Source organism: Felis catus, chromosome A3 (genome assembly GCF_018350175.1).
Source record: "Felis catus isolate Fca126 chromosome A3, F.catus_Fca126_mat1.0, whole genome shotgun sequence".
NCBI lineage: Eukaryota > Metazoa > Chordata > Mammalia > Carnivora > Felidae > Felis > Felis catus.
The window spans coordinates 104,475,329-104,488,948 of NC_058370.1; positions in this window are offsets into that span (position 1 = coordinate 104,475,329).

Consider the following 13,620-nt stretch of genomic DNA (forward strand, 5'->3'; position numbering starts at 1 on the left):
AGCTCGTCTCCAGGGCTTGGGGCTCATGTCATTCCAACTTCTGTAAGGACAGCTCAAGAGCAAGTTCCAGAAACTAGACGCACAGCTTGGGCACAGCTGGGGGTGCACTAGCTCGGCCTGGGCGGTGAAGAGGCCTTCATAGGCAGAGTGGACCCCTCGCCCAGCCCTCTGCCTCATGTTCCCACTCTCCCTGATGGAGTGCTACTTTTCCCCCTTGCCACACTGCCAAACACCCCACCCATGACAGACACTGGACATGGCCCTGAGCCCCGCTCCCCCAAGTTCACCAGCAGCAGCCGCAGGGCCCAGCTTGCCACCACCTTCCAGCCTTAGGGGGCAGCTCTCCTATCTGTGAGGGGTCTCCCCAAGCTCAGCGACCCACCGGTCCCTCTTCACTGGGTATCGCGGGACCTGGGTCCCCAGAGCCAGGCACTGCCTCCAGGAACATTCGGCCAGTCCTCCAGCCATGGATCAAATTCTGTCCCTCCCTGCCCCCAAATCCTTTACTACTGTCAAAAATAAAGTCCAAGACCCTTGGGAAGTGGCTGCCTAGGCCCTAAATGCAGGTGTCTTACCCCACGTCCAGCTGCTCCCCTGCCCTACCCCAGCCCAGCGCTCCTGTGTCAGAAGAGCTACTGTGACCGGCTCAGTCCTGCCTCCATGCATGTGCTGAACATTCTGTTCCCTCCTCCTGGGAACACGAAGCTCCTGTCCCTCTTGTCTACATGAAAAACCCTTGTTAATCTTACAGGACATCTTTCTCATCCCCCGGAGTTAACCTCAACCCCTCTGCACCAGGGGCATGTCCCGCTGCCCACTGAGTCACCCCGTGTGCTACGGGGTCTCCCTGACTAGACCATGAGATTTCACGGGCAAGAGTTTGGCCCTTGGGTATTTTACCATCAGGACCTCCCTGGCCGGGCCTCACCAGCCTCAGCGCTGAGCGCTCTGCCCCACACTGTTGACAAGGATGGGCACTTGCAAAGGCCATAGCTGGTCCGCAGGGACTGAAGGCCGAGCTGGCTCCCGAGCCGTCCCTGTCTTCACCTCCAACCCACAGTCCCATATCCTGAGCAGAAGGCTGTTCTCTGCTCGGCCCTGACTCCCAGACTACCATGTGGCAGTTTCGCTCCTGCCATCCTAGAACCCTAGGCCAGCTCTGGTGGCTTTGTGGGGCCCTGCTGCAGGCGGCACACATATAACCCGAGCTACCTGGGGCGGCTGCCTTGTTTTCCATCCGTTCCTGGTTCTGAGCCCAACACAGAGTCGGGCTAATGAAAGGTATTAAGGCCCCTGTAACAGGGAGCTCTTCTGAAGCAGCTACTAAAATCTTGCCTCCAAAATGCCTGAGCCAAACTTGAGAGGCACCTAGCCAGATTTGGGGGCCGGGATGGCAGCTGTGGCCTTGAGTATGACTGGGCAGGGGTCCTCTTTATTCTCCGCGTGGAGAATGCCGGCAGCCAGGCCGCCTCCTTCCTCATGCCTTTGTTGCCTTATGTGGGCACCCACTCTGACCTCTAGGAAGAAGGAAATGCAGGGGACAATTGTCTCAAGGCCAATTCCACCAGGCAGGCTACCTGCCCGGGACCCTGAATTGGGAGATCGTGGAGGTCAGGGAGGAGAGTCCAGAGGATGCTGCGTCCACATCTTTCTGTGAACTCGGGCAAGACGTGCCACAGTTTCGAAACATGTTCTGTCCATAAATAGGGACGCACGGGTTTCCCCACCCTATAATATCTAGGTGCAATACATCAAGATAGAGATCAAGGTGAGGTCATGTCAAGGTGAAGTTAGGTACAGGTCCTGTTAGGTCAAGGTGTGATCATACCAAGGTGTAGTAACGTCAAGGTGCATTTATGTCAAGGTATGTCAAGGTGCACATAGGGGACAGGTGCAGCTGTGGGGCACAGGTGAAAGCAGGGTCAGCAGTAGGTTTGGGAGCCTATGAAGTGTAATCATTCCTGGCTTGTGTAATGGAATCTGGCAGGAACCCATGAGGCACCCCTGAGATCATGTCAGTTCCTTCTGCAATGATAGAAAACAACCTCATCATCACCAGAATGATAGAACTATTTCTCCTTTTGGAGTTAAGACTCCTTTTAATGCATTATCATTCAAGAGCCCGGCCCCACTGAGGTGGGTAACAAGTTGAAAGAGTTCAGTGCAGGGGCTCCTGGGTGGCTCAGTCGGTTAAGCGGCCGACTTCAGCTCAGGTCTGTGAGTTTGAGCCCCACGTCAGGCTCTGTGCTGACAGCTCAGAGCCTGGAGCCTGTTTCAGATTCTGTGTCTCCCTCTCTCTGACCCTCCCCTGTTCATGCTCTGTCTCTCTCTGTCTCAAAAACAAATAAACGTTAAAAAAAAAAAAAATTTTTTTTTTTTAAAAGTTCGGTGCAGTTACCCAAGTATCCCACTGGGTGGCGTGAGGGCTCCACTCGAATGAGGAGAGGGCCTTCCTGAGGAGAGCAGGTGGTCAGAACCAGAAGTGGCAGGTGTGGGATCTTTGGAGATCTCGCCAGGGAAGACTTCTCCTGCACAGGGAGTGACACAGAGGTGTCCCCTGCCTTCAGAACTCTGCCCACTGCCTCACACATGGGGAAACCGAGGCCCAGGACAGACTGTGCCTTTGCAGTTTTTATGTTGAATCAGAGCCCAAGGGAAGGGGCTGGGCATTGCATAGAGGTCCCGTCTGTCCCTCCACTGTCACTGTGGTGAGATGACGGCTGGGCCCAAGCCATGAGAAAAGGTCTGTTCTGCCTGGAAGGGGGGATGAGGGGCTCCTGTCTGATGCCCTTCCTTGGCCATCACCACCCCCTGTGCCCCCTTTTTGCTCTGCTATGTTCACCGAATGCCCAGAGCCCTCCTGGGCCCCTGGGTGGCGAACCTGCACTACAGAGGGACACATGCTGGGCAGGAGCTGAGCTACCCTGGCAGCTCCCAGGAGCAGGGAGGATGTCAGATCACAGGCTTATAGGAGGAGAATTGCAATGTCATAATACGGGTAAAAACTATCCTATTCCTTTAATCAGCTTCTGTGTATTCGGTATACGTCCGGGTTTCCAGAAGCTACCAGTGGCACCCCCAGCCTGATGAGCACCCCAGCCTCCCCCTGCTGCGTTCCTGAACAGACACGTTTATGCAAGTGGTTCAGAGCCCGCACCTTGCTATTTGGCCATACCCGTTGCTGACATTCTGTAGCCGAATCCAAAAAGTGTCCACCCCAGCATGCACTGATTCCCACAGTCTCAGGCATGTGCCTTCTGTCTACCTCAATCTACTTCGTATCTTGAGGGGCATGCAGAGATGCCCTCAGAGGCCCTCTGGAGCCACTATTTCGACAGGGAGGGTGGAAGGGAAAATCAAGGAGGGAGACCGCCAGGCCACTTTTGCATAGAGAGGGCAGGTCATGAAGCCCAAGTCAAGCCCAGAGGTCCCTCCAAGCCAGGCTCCTCTGGTATGGATTCAGGAGACACAGAGGTGGAGAAGCTGGGCAGAGCCCTGCCGGGGTACAAGCCTTCTGGGAGCAGCCGTGATGTCTGCTTTCGGCGAAAATTCAGGTTTAGTTCCATTACGTGCATGTTTGCTGTACCTCTGCTGCATGACCGGCCCTGGCCTGAGCCCCCTCACTCTCAAGAACTCAGGAATGGGGTGTGGCAGGGGCCAGAGGGCTCATATCCTTTGGTGACAGGGCACTGACCCCAACTGGAAGCAGAGGGGAGGAATTTACAAGGGGTCTCCTAGAAAATGGGACCCCTAGGAAGTTTCCAGGACGATCAGTGGACAACCACATGCCCTTCCCTGGCCTAGGGTCACCTGGCTGGACTTCTAAAGGATATGATGCGGCCAGGTAGGGAGGGCAATTGGGATAGGGAATGCTGTAAGGAAGTGTAAGCTTCGGGAGCCAACAGCAGCCAGCTTGGCTAGGGTGAGAACAGACTAGTAATCCCTCCCATGCAATCCAGCAGACGTATGAATGCCCCTGGCTCTGGGGGGACCCCTGTCTGCAAAGTCGTAGGCTTCCCACAGGAAGTGGCTGGCTCCCCTCGGGCCTAAAGGGCAGTCACAATTCCTGACAGACCTTCTGTGCTTTCAGGGCTCAGTTAGGCCAGAATATTCTACAGCTCCAGGTCAAAATACTTGTGTGGCTGAAACCAGCCAGACTCCCAGGATCTCTGACCGGTACAGTTGAAATGAAACATTTGGCGTTTATTTCACAAGTAGAAGTGAAATAATGCTCTAGAAATAAGTTCACGCTAACGTGCAAATGGTTAACACCGGCCATTCGTTCCTTGGCAAATGTTTGTTGAGAACCAGTTGGCTAGCGGTCAGAGGCTTCAACCTGGGCAGTTGACTCCTCCTTCTGGTCCCTCTGTTGTGAGAATGAAGTAAAATACTAAAAGTATTAGGGGACACATTACATGTAGAATTCGTATAAAACATCGACGTAGAGTCTTTTCAAAAGAATTCGTGCTTGCATGTATGTCCATACTTTTCTGCGGAAGTTTGTTTGCCTGAACTGGCTACCACCAATTCCTCCCCAAGACTTTTAGAACATTCCTCAGTTGAGTGAATGGAATTGTCCCCAAGGTCTGCAGGTGTCTGACCTTCCCAGTAGGCACCCAAGTGTCCATCTCGGAAGGGCTGCACACGAGGTCAGAAATATTTAGTTATTAGGGTCTAAGTGTCCAGAAGGAATCTCATAAGTGGAATTTTGTGCATGTGATGTATTCAAGATTTGGGATTCTCAGACGCTTATGTATAATTGCATTAACTGCTTTAGACCGGAGGCTTTAGGCAGAAATCTAAGTTTCTAAATAGCGTTGGAACATTCAAGAGAATGTAAAATTCACTGTATGTCAAATTCAATATTTGAAATTAAAAGGCTCAAAATGACTTTATGAGACCATTGAAGTATTTTATTTTATTTTTTATTTATTTTTTTTTAGTGTTTATTTTTATTTTTTGAGAGAGAGAGATAGAGTGTGAACAGGGGAGGGGCAGAGAGAGAGGGAGACACAGAATCCGAAGCAGGCTCCAGGCTCTGAGCTGTCAGCACAGAGCCTGACGCGGGGCTCGAATCCACAAGCCATGAGATCATGGCCTGAGCTAAAGTCGGCCACTTAACCGACTGAGCCACCCAGGCACCCCTGAAATATTTTAAAATGAGAACATGTATATTAAACTTAGAAAGACAGTTTAAAATACTGGAAGGTATTAACTAAGTTTCCTTAACTAAGTTTTCAATAGAAGCCAAATGCTGATAATCCAAAATTACGAAAATAATTCCATGTACAGTATTATCAAAAAAAAAAAAAACACTTAGGAATAAACTCAAGATTTGTACACTGAGGGGTGCCTTGGTGACTCAGTCTGTTAAATGTCCAACTTCAGCTCAGGTCGTGATCTCACAGTTTGTAGGTTCGAACCCCACATCAGGTTCTGCATTGATGGTACAGAGCCGCTTGGGATTCTCTCTCTCTCTGCCCCTCCCCACTTGCCTCTCTCTCGCTCGCTCTCTCTCTCTCAAAATTAATAATCTAAACAAATTTTGCACACTGAAAACTACAAAACATTAGTGAAAGAAAAATTTTAAAACCTAATAAATGGAAGACATCCCATGCTTAATGGGTCAGAAGATTTAATATTCTTTTTTTTTTTTGAGAGAGAGGGAGAGAGAGAGAGCAGGGGAGGGTCAGAAAGAGATGGGGGGGGGCAGAGAGAGACAGAGAGAATTTTAAGCAAGATCCATGCCCAGTGTTGAGGCCAACGTGAGGCTCAATCCCACAACCCTGGGATCGTGACCTGAGCCAAAATCAAGAGTCAGATGCTCAACCCACTGAGCCACCCAGGTGCCTCAGAAGATTTAATATTCTTAAGATGACAATATTCCCCCCAATTAACTGACAGATTCCATGCAATAAAAACCCAATGGCAGTTTCGGCAGAGATTGGCAAGCTGACCCCCAGTTCATATAGAACCATAAAGGACCCAGAATAAACAAAACAATTTTGAAAAAGAAAAACGGAGCTGAGGACTCGCATTTCCCAATATCAAAACTTACAACAAACAATAGTAATCAATAAAGGAGGGTGCTGGCAAAGGTTAGACATACAGATGAAAGGAATAGAATTGAAAATGCAAAATTAAAACCTCACATTTATGGCCAGCTGATTTATGATAAGAGTGCCAAGACAATTCAGTGGGGCAAAATCATCTTTTCTTTTTTTTTTTTTTTAATTTTTTTTCAACGTTTTTTTATTTATTTTTGGGACAGAGAGAGACAGAGCATGAACGGGGGAGGGGCAGAAAGAGAGGGAGACACAGAATCGGAAACAGGCTCCAGGCTCCGAGCCATCAGCCCAGAGCCCGACGCGGGGCTCGAACTCACGGACCGCGAGATCGTGACCTGGCTGAAGTCGGACGCTTAACCGACTGCGCCACCCAGGCGCCCCCAAAATCATCTTTTCAACAAGATGCTGGGACAACTAAATACCCACATGCAGAAGAATGAAGGTGGAGCCCTACTTCGTACCAGATACAGAAATTGACTCCAAAGGGATCAAAAGCCTAAATATGAGAGCGAAAACTACCGAAGTCTTATGAGAAAACATAGGAGTTAATGTTCATGACCTTGGACTAGGCAGTGGTTTCTTCAATGGGGCACCAAGAGCATAAGCAAAAAAATAATAATGTTAAAAATAAATTAGACTCGGGGCGCCTGGGTGGCTCGGTCGGTTAAGCATCCGACTTCGGCTCAGGTCATGATCTCACGGTCCGTGAGTTCGAGCCCCGCGTCGGGCTCTGTGCTGACAACTCAGAGCCTGGAGCCTGCTTCAGATTCTGTGTCTCCCTCTCTCTCTGCCCCTCCCCTGTTCATGCGCTGTCTCTCTCTGTCTCAAAAATAAATAAACGTTAAAAAAAAAATTTTTTTTAATAAATAAATAAATAAATAAATAGACTCGAAAATTTTAAAGTTCATGCTTCAGAGGACACAATTAAAAGGGGCACCTGGGTGGCTCAGTCGGTTGAGCGTCCGACTTCAGCTCAGGTCACGATCTCACTGTCCGTGAGTTCGAGCCCCGCGTCGGGCTCTGTGCTGACTGCTCAGAGACTGGAGCCTGTTTCGGATTCTGTGTCTCCCTCTCTCTCTGACCCTCCCCCGTTCATGCTCTGTCTCTCTCTGTCTCAAAAATAAATAAACGTTAAAAAAAAAAAAGCCTAAATATGAGAGCAAAAACTACCAAAGTCTTATGAGAATACCTAGGAGTTAATGTTCATGACCTTGGACTAGGCAATGGTTTCTTCAATGGGGCACCAAGAGCATAAGCAAAAAAATAATAATATTAAAAATAAATTAAACTCGATGAAACTTTTAAAGGTCATGCTTCAGAGGACACAATTAAAAGGGGCACCTGGGTGGCTCAGTTAGTTAAGCTGCTGACTCTTTTTTTTTTTTTTTTTTAATTTTCTTTATTTTTGAGAGAGCTCAAGCAGGGGAGGGGCAGAGAGAAAGAGGGACAGAAGATCCAAAGCAGGCTCCGTGCTGACAGCAGTGAGCCTGATTGAGGAAAACTGGGCAAAGGGCACACACGATCTCTCTGTAGCATTTCTTACAACCGCGTGGGAATCTACGATGATCTAAAACTTAAAAGTTTTTGGTTTCCTTTTGAAGGGCTTTGCATCAGGAGACGGGAGACTGAGATCTGGCCATGCCGTTCCTTTAAGTCATTGTGTGACCCTGGGCAGGACACCTCTTCACTTGCATTTCCCTTTTGGCTTCTTATGTGGAAGATACAGGTTTATGTGTCCCAAAGGCGTCCTTCATAGCCGTGGAGATGCTGTGCCCTGAGGCCACAGATGATAGGCTGCACAGAACAGACAGGCCCCCCCGGGGTGTGCCCTGTCCCCGCAAGGGTGAGGGGTGGTCTCGGGACCAGGCAAGGCACAGGATGTTAGGTGCTGGGGGAGTCCTGGCCTGGGAGTCGCTTGCTACTGTAGGGCTCAGGGACAAGCTAGCCTAGGGCCAAGCCGTTGGCATGCCTGCTCCCTGTGGGAGGCAGAGAACCCGGCCCATGGCAGAGCCAGCCGGGAGCCACAGAGCGGAGAGTGACAAGAGGGCTGCTGTGGCCACGTAGCTGCGCATGCCGGCGTTGGCAACGTGCTTGACTGAATTGGCCAGAGTCCAGCTGGAAAACAGAGGCCACATTAGGTATTTCACAGAGAGAGGACTGAATTCAGCGACTTGTGACCAGTGGTGGGGAGGAGAGGTAACCCAGAGATTAGTAGCCGCAGGAGGTAGGCACAGCCTGGGGGCCAGAGGAGGGGGGGGGTGGTGGTGACCCCGCAGCCCAGGAGGGCATCACTGCTGACCCTGCTGCAGGGGAAGTACCAGAAGCCCCTGGTGCCCACAGCTGCCTGTGGAAGCCAGAATGACTTCCCTGACAGAGGGGGAGAACAATGGCTTCCCCGCCATGGCCACCACCACCAAAGCCTGAGAGACAACGCAGAGCAGAACAGAGAAAGGCAGGAGAGTTGCTGTTTGAGAAGTTGTAGTCTCCAAATATACAGCATCTCGTTTACACACGTGGGTGTGCAAAGACACCCCCCCCCCACATACCTGCTGTTTACTTCACTCTGGATGTATCTGCTCTCTAGAATATTCATCTTCTTGGGGTGCCCGAGGCGCTCTGTCGGTTAAGTGTCAGACTCTTGATTTCAGCTAAGGTGATGATCCCAGGGTTGTGAGCTCTGGCCCCGAGTCAGGCTCTGTGCAGAGCCTCCTTGAGATTCTCTCTTTCTGTCTCTCTCTGCCCCTGCCCGACTCACGCATGTGTGTTTGCTCTCTCTCTCTCTCTCTCTCAAAAATAAATAAACACTAAAAAAATTATTCAGAATAGTCATATTCTTACCTTACTTGACTCCCAGGAGTCACTGGTTTTCTCAAAAAAAAAGTTCTCATTTAGAAACAATAAATTGTAGGCATTGTAAGAATATCTTAGAAAATTCCGAGACACAAAAAGTGAAATTAAACATCACCTGGAATGCTCCTACCCAGGGGCAGCCAATGTTAATATTTTGGTGCTGGCTGGCCCTTCCTGACTGTATTGTAAATGTGACAGAGAGACAATGGGGTCTTGGCAGCTCCGTGGAGAGCAGTAGGGGTCAAGAATCTGCACGACAGGAAGTCTAGCCAGTCTTCCTGTCTCATCAAAGGGGAGTTCTGCTGCTATTATTAGTCTGTTGCCCACTTTGATGGCAGAGGGGAAAGGAGGAGGGTGCTCTCATACCAAACAAAGGGGGCATCAAGAGACTTGCCACAGAACTTGGTTGCCACAGAACTTCTCCTGGAGTGGGGGGCGCGGGGGTGGGCACCAGGCAGGCAACACCAGATCTGTGCCTGGAAAATCTAAGAGCAAGAGCTGTGGGCAGAGCTGCCTCTCCAGCAGAGGCAGGAGAGAGCAGTGCAGGGAACACCTGGCTTTGGTGGGCACCAGAGGCAGCGGCAGGAATGAGATCTCCAAGGGGCCGGGGAGGACCAGAGAGGCACAATGACCTCCCCCAGGGGAATCCAGGGTGGATGGACGGCCAGCAGCCCAGAGCTGAGCTTTGCTAACAACCAGCAGAAGAGGAAACCCCACTGGGGAACCACAGGTGGAGTTTCCCAGCACAGATGCACAACATGAGAGAACGGCTGCCCCGGGGTGGTACCCTGACGGAGAGGACTCTGGTGGCCTGAGATTCTGTCTTTGTCCTCTGCTTCCCATGCACACTAGTCTTGGGCGGACGAAAGGGGGTGGGGATTGGTGGGGGGAGGTGCAGAGAGAACAGCTATCTGGTAGAACAGCTAAAGTGAGGAAGAGAGAACATTCGTCCCCCAACCCAGCGGACCCGGCAGGCTTCCACCTCCAGGTCCTGCCTGGGCTGGGGAGGCAGACGTTTTGAATTGGGTAAAGGATTGCAGCTTTGCTTCCGGACCGGACTGGATTTTTTTAATCCCTGAAAACTAAACCATTCCTTGCTCTCTCAGAGCCACATGCTGCTATGGAGCAGTTGAAATGAGGCTGGTTGGAATAGAGGTGGGTGTGCAATAAGAGAAAAGGACACACTGCATTTCAAAGACTTAGAATGGGGGGCAAGAGCGTAAGATAGCTCAATAATTTGTATATTAATTACAGGTTTAAATGTTAAGTTAGGTATATATTGGGTTGGATAGAATGCATACATTATTAAAATAAATTCTACTTGTTCATTTTACTTTTCCTACTGTGGCTACGGGAATGTTTAAGCTCCTGTTCTCTTTCTCTGGGGAGGTGCTCCTGGGAAGAGAGAAGCCAAGAATTCACCCGGGAGTGGGGAGGAAAGGCTGGGTGGGCATTCGGAGGGACAAACAGGGGAAGGAAGCAAGTTATCCCTACTTTTCCTACCAAGCCCAGCTCTTCCTACAGACGGATGTTCACTGAGCAAAGAGCAAAGCAATTGACCAGCAGCCACGTTTTAATTTCCCTCTGTCCCTTTCATTCACTCTTTGGGACTAGTTCTTAAAAAATTTTTTTTCAACGTTTATTTATTTTTGGGACAGAGAGAGACAGAGCACGAACGGGGGGGGGGCAGAGAGAGAGGGAGACACAGAATCGGAAACAGGCTCCAGGCTCTGAGCCATCAGCCCAGAGCCGGACGCGGGGCTCGAACTCACGGACTGCGAGATCGTGACCTGGTTGAAGTCGGACGCTTAACCGACTGCGCCACCCAGGCGCCCCTGGGACTAGTTCTTACCCGGTTGAAAACCCCCAGCAGGTTGTCCCGGTCATTCTTAGGTGATAAAGCCTGGCTCCAACCCCTCCCCCACCCCAGACTCCCTGCCCCAGCCTGCTGCAGCCTTGGAAGGGATGGCCTGGCAGGCTTCTCCCCTTTTCTTCATGCCCCTGCTTACCAATGCACTTTCTGACCCAGGAAGGAGGACAGAATGGCCATGGGAAGGACTTTAGGGGACAGGCCCTGTGGTGTGATCTGGCACTGGCAGAAGTGGGAAGCCACCTTTTTCTCAGACGGGTGTTTTCGCAACTTCTATGGAGATGCCCTTCAGGCGCACCTTTGGCCTGCAGACCCTGACCGAGGGGGATGTGGCTCTGTCCACACCGGCTGCTTTCTAAGGAAACCTGGGCCGCCAGTCTCAACCCCAGCCCCTCCAACTCAGTCCTCTTCCGCAGGAGCTGAAAACCACTTCAGCCCCATCCCTTGCTGCCTAGCCCGTCTGGTTCACGGCAAACCTTTCTGGCATCCTTTGCCATGACCCACTTGGGCCCCCACGTGAAAGCAGGCTGTCAGTCTGTCATTCCCTCTCTGGATTTTTCAGTCTGAGACCCGTCTGTATGTCCCTCACACTGTGGGGTCGCAGGTTAAACTCTTCGGGGAGGGGGCACCTGGTGGCTCAGTCCGTTAAGCATCAACTCTTGGTTTCGTCTCTTGATCTTAAGGTTCATGGGATCCAGCCCACAAAGGGCTCTGTGCTGACAGCATGGAGCCTGCTTGGGATTCTCTCTCTCCCTCTTTCTCTGCCCCTCCCCCACTTGCACTGTCTCTGTCTCTCTCAAAATAAATAAGTAAACTTTAAAACTTAAATAAATAGGGGCGCCTGGGTGGCTCAGTTGGTTAAGCATCCGACTTCAGCTCAGGTCATGATCTTGCGGTCCGCGAGTTCGAGCCCCGCGTCGGGCTCTGTGCTGACAGCTCAGAGCCTGGAGCCTGTTTCAGATTCTGTGTCTCCCTCTCTCTCTGCCCATCCCCTGTTCATGCTCTGTCTCTCTCTGTCTCAAAAATAAATAAACGTTAAAAAATGTTTTTTTAAATAATAAAAAAAATAAAAGATAAAAAAACTTAAATAAATAAATAAATACAGTCTTTAAAACATATATATTTGAAAAAACTTAAAACACACAGCATTTCTAAATTTAATTTTTTAGGCTTATGAAAGTTATTTAAATATTCAGGAAGATTTTATAGAAACCAAATAACTAAAATATGTAAAAAGAAAATATTATATTTATAGGTACTGCAGGGGGCTGGTCAGAGACAGCCAGACTGACCCCAAAGCCATGTTTAAAACAAGGAAAGCCTAGTCAAGATAAGAACTGATTTCTCACCGGGAGTCACGATTTTTATATATGGCTCTTAATTTGCATTATGAAGGCTTTCATTTCAAAATATCCTATTTAATAAACCTACTCTTCAGCTATTTGTAAGGCTTGATTTCTCACCGGGAGTCACAATTTTTATATATGGCTCTTAATTTGCATTATGAAGGCTTTCATTTCAAAATATCCTATTTAATAAACCTACTCTTCAGCTATTTGTAAGGCTTGATGGCCTAGAGCGCCACGAAGCTGCGAAGCCTCCGCTTCTAGGCCCTTCCATGCCCTGGGAGAGAGCTCTGGCAATACGCATAGCTAAGTGTTGTGTACATTTTGCAAACTGCGAGTATACAAATAACTATTTTAAATTTGATTAATGAGACCCAGGGACAACTTTGCTGCTTTGCAGCAGAATACATAGCTCTGCGGTTAAGGCAGAGAGCCTGGAGCCCAAGAGAACCAGGAGCAAATCCTTGTTCTGCTGTTTTCCAGCTGTCCTGTCATCTTCCTGTGCCTCTGATTCTTATCCTGACGACGGGCGGGCGATAAGTATCCCAGCAACACTTCCCCGACAGAGCAGATGTGGGCTTTAACACAGTGGTTCCTGCACAGACCGCGCTTAAACATTGTTGCTGGTTCACAGCCAAAGACGAAGGGTGGAGGTCCTCTCCCTGCCTGTTAATCAGCTCGGGCCACTCACCAAATAGCATAGACTGGGTGGCTCAGCCAGCACACATTTATTTCTCAACAGTTCTGGGGACTGGAAGGTCCAAGACCAAGGTGCTGGCAGTTCCAGTCCTTGGAGGGGGCTCTCACCCCTGCCGTAGCCAGCTGCCTTCTCTGTCCGTCTCCACATGGCAGAGAGAAAGCAAACTCTGATTTGTAAAGATACTAAGCCCGTGGTGGGCCCCCACCCTCACGAGCTCAGCTAAACCTCATTACTCCCAAAGTCCCCACTCCGAATGCCATCGCAGTGGGGGTCAGGACTTCACCATAGGGACTTGAGGAGAATGCAGTCAGTAGCACCTTGGCAGCAAAAGGCTTCATGGAGGGTGGGCATGGAGGGAGGGTACGTGGCAAGGGGCAAGATCTTTGCTGAGCAGAGGCACGAAGCAGAGACAGCGGGAGCCGGCCCGGAAGATACCAAAGATACTCTTTGACTGCTGCATCTGGCTCCCACGGTGGGCTAAATAACGTCTCAAATGAGTGTCTCCAGTCTGTGCGCCGAGGCTCCTGCAGGCCGGAAGCTTCACGGAGGAGCTTGCAAGAGAAGCAGGATTTGGGGAGTGGAGAGGAAGCTGTCCTGGGCCGGGAGAATGCAGCTTGGGTTGGTTATCGGAGCGGGGAGAGATGGGGAGGCCCTCCGGATCGTAGCTAGTGCCTGAGGCTCTCCTTTACCAGCCATTCGTAAGGTATGGGCACGAGACGGGAAGACTTGTCCAATCCCTCAGCAACCCCACTTCACAGGTTGGGAGACTGAGGTTTAGCGGAGAGG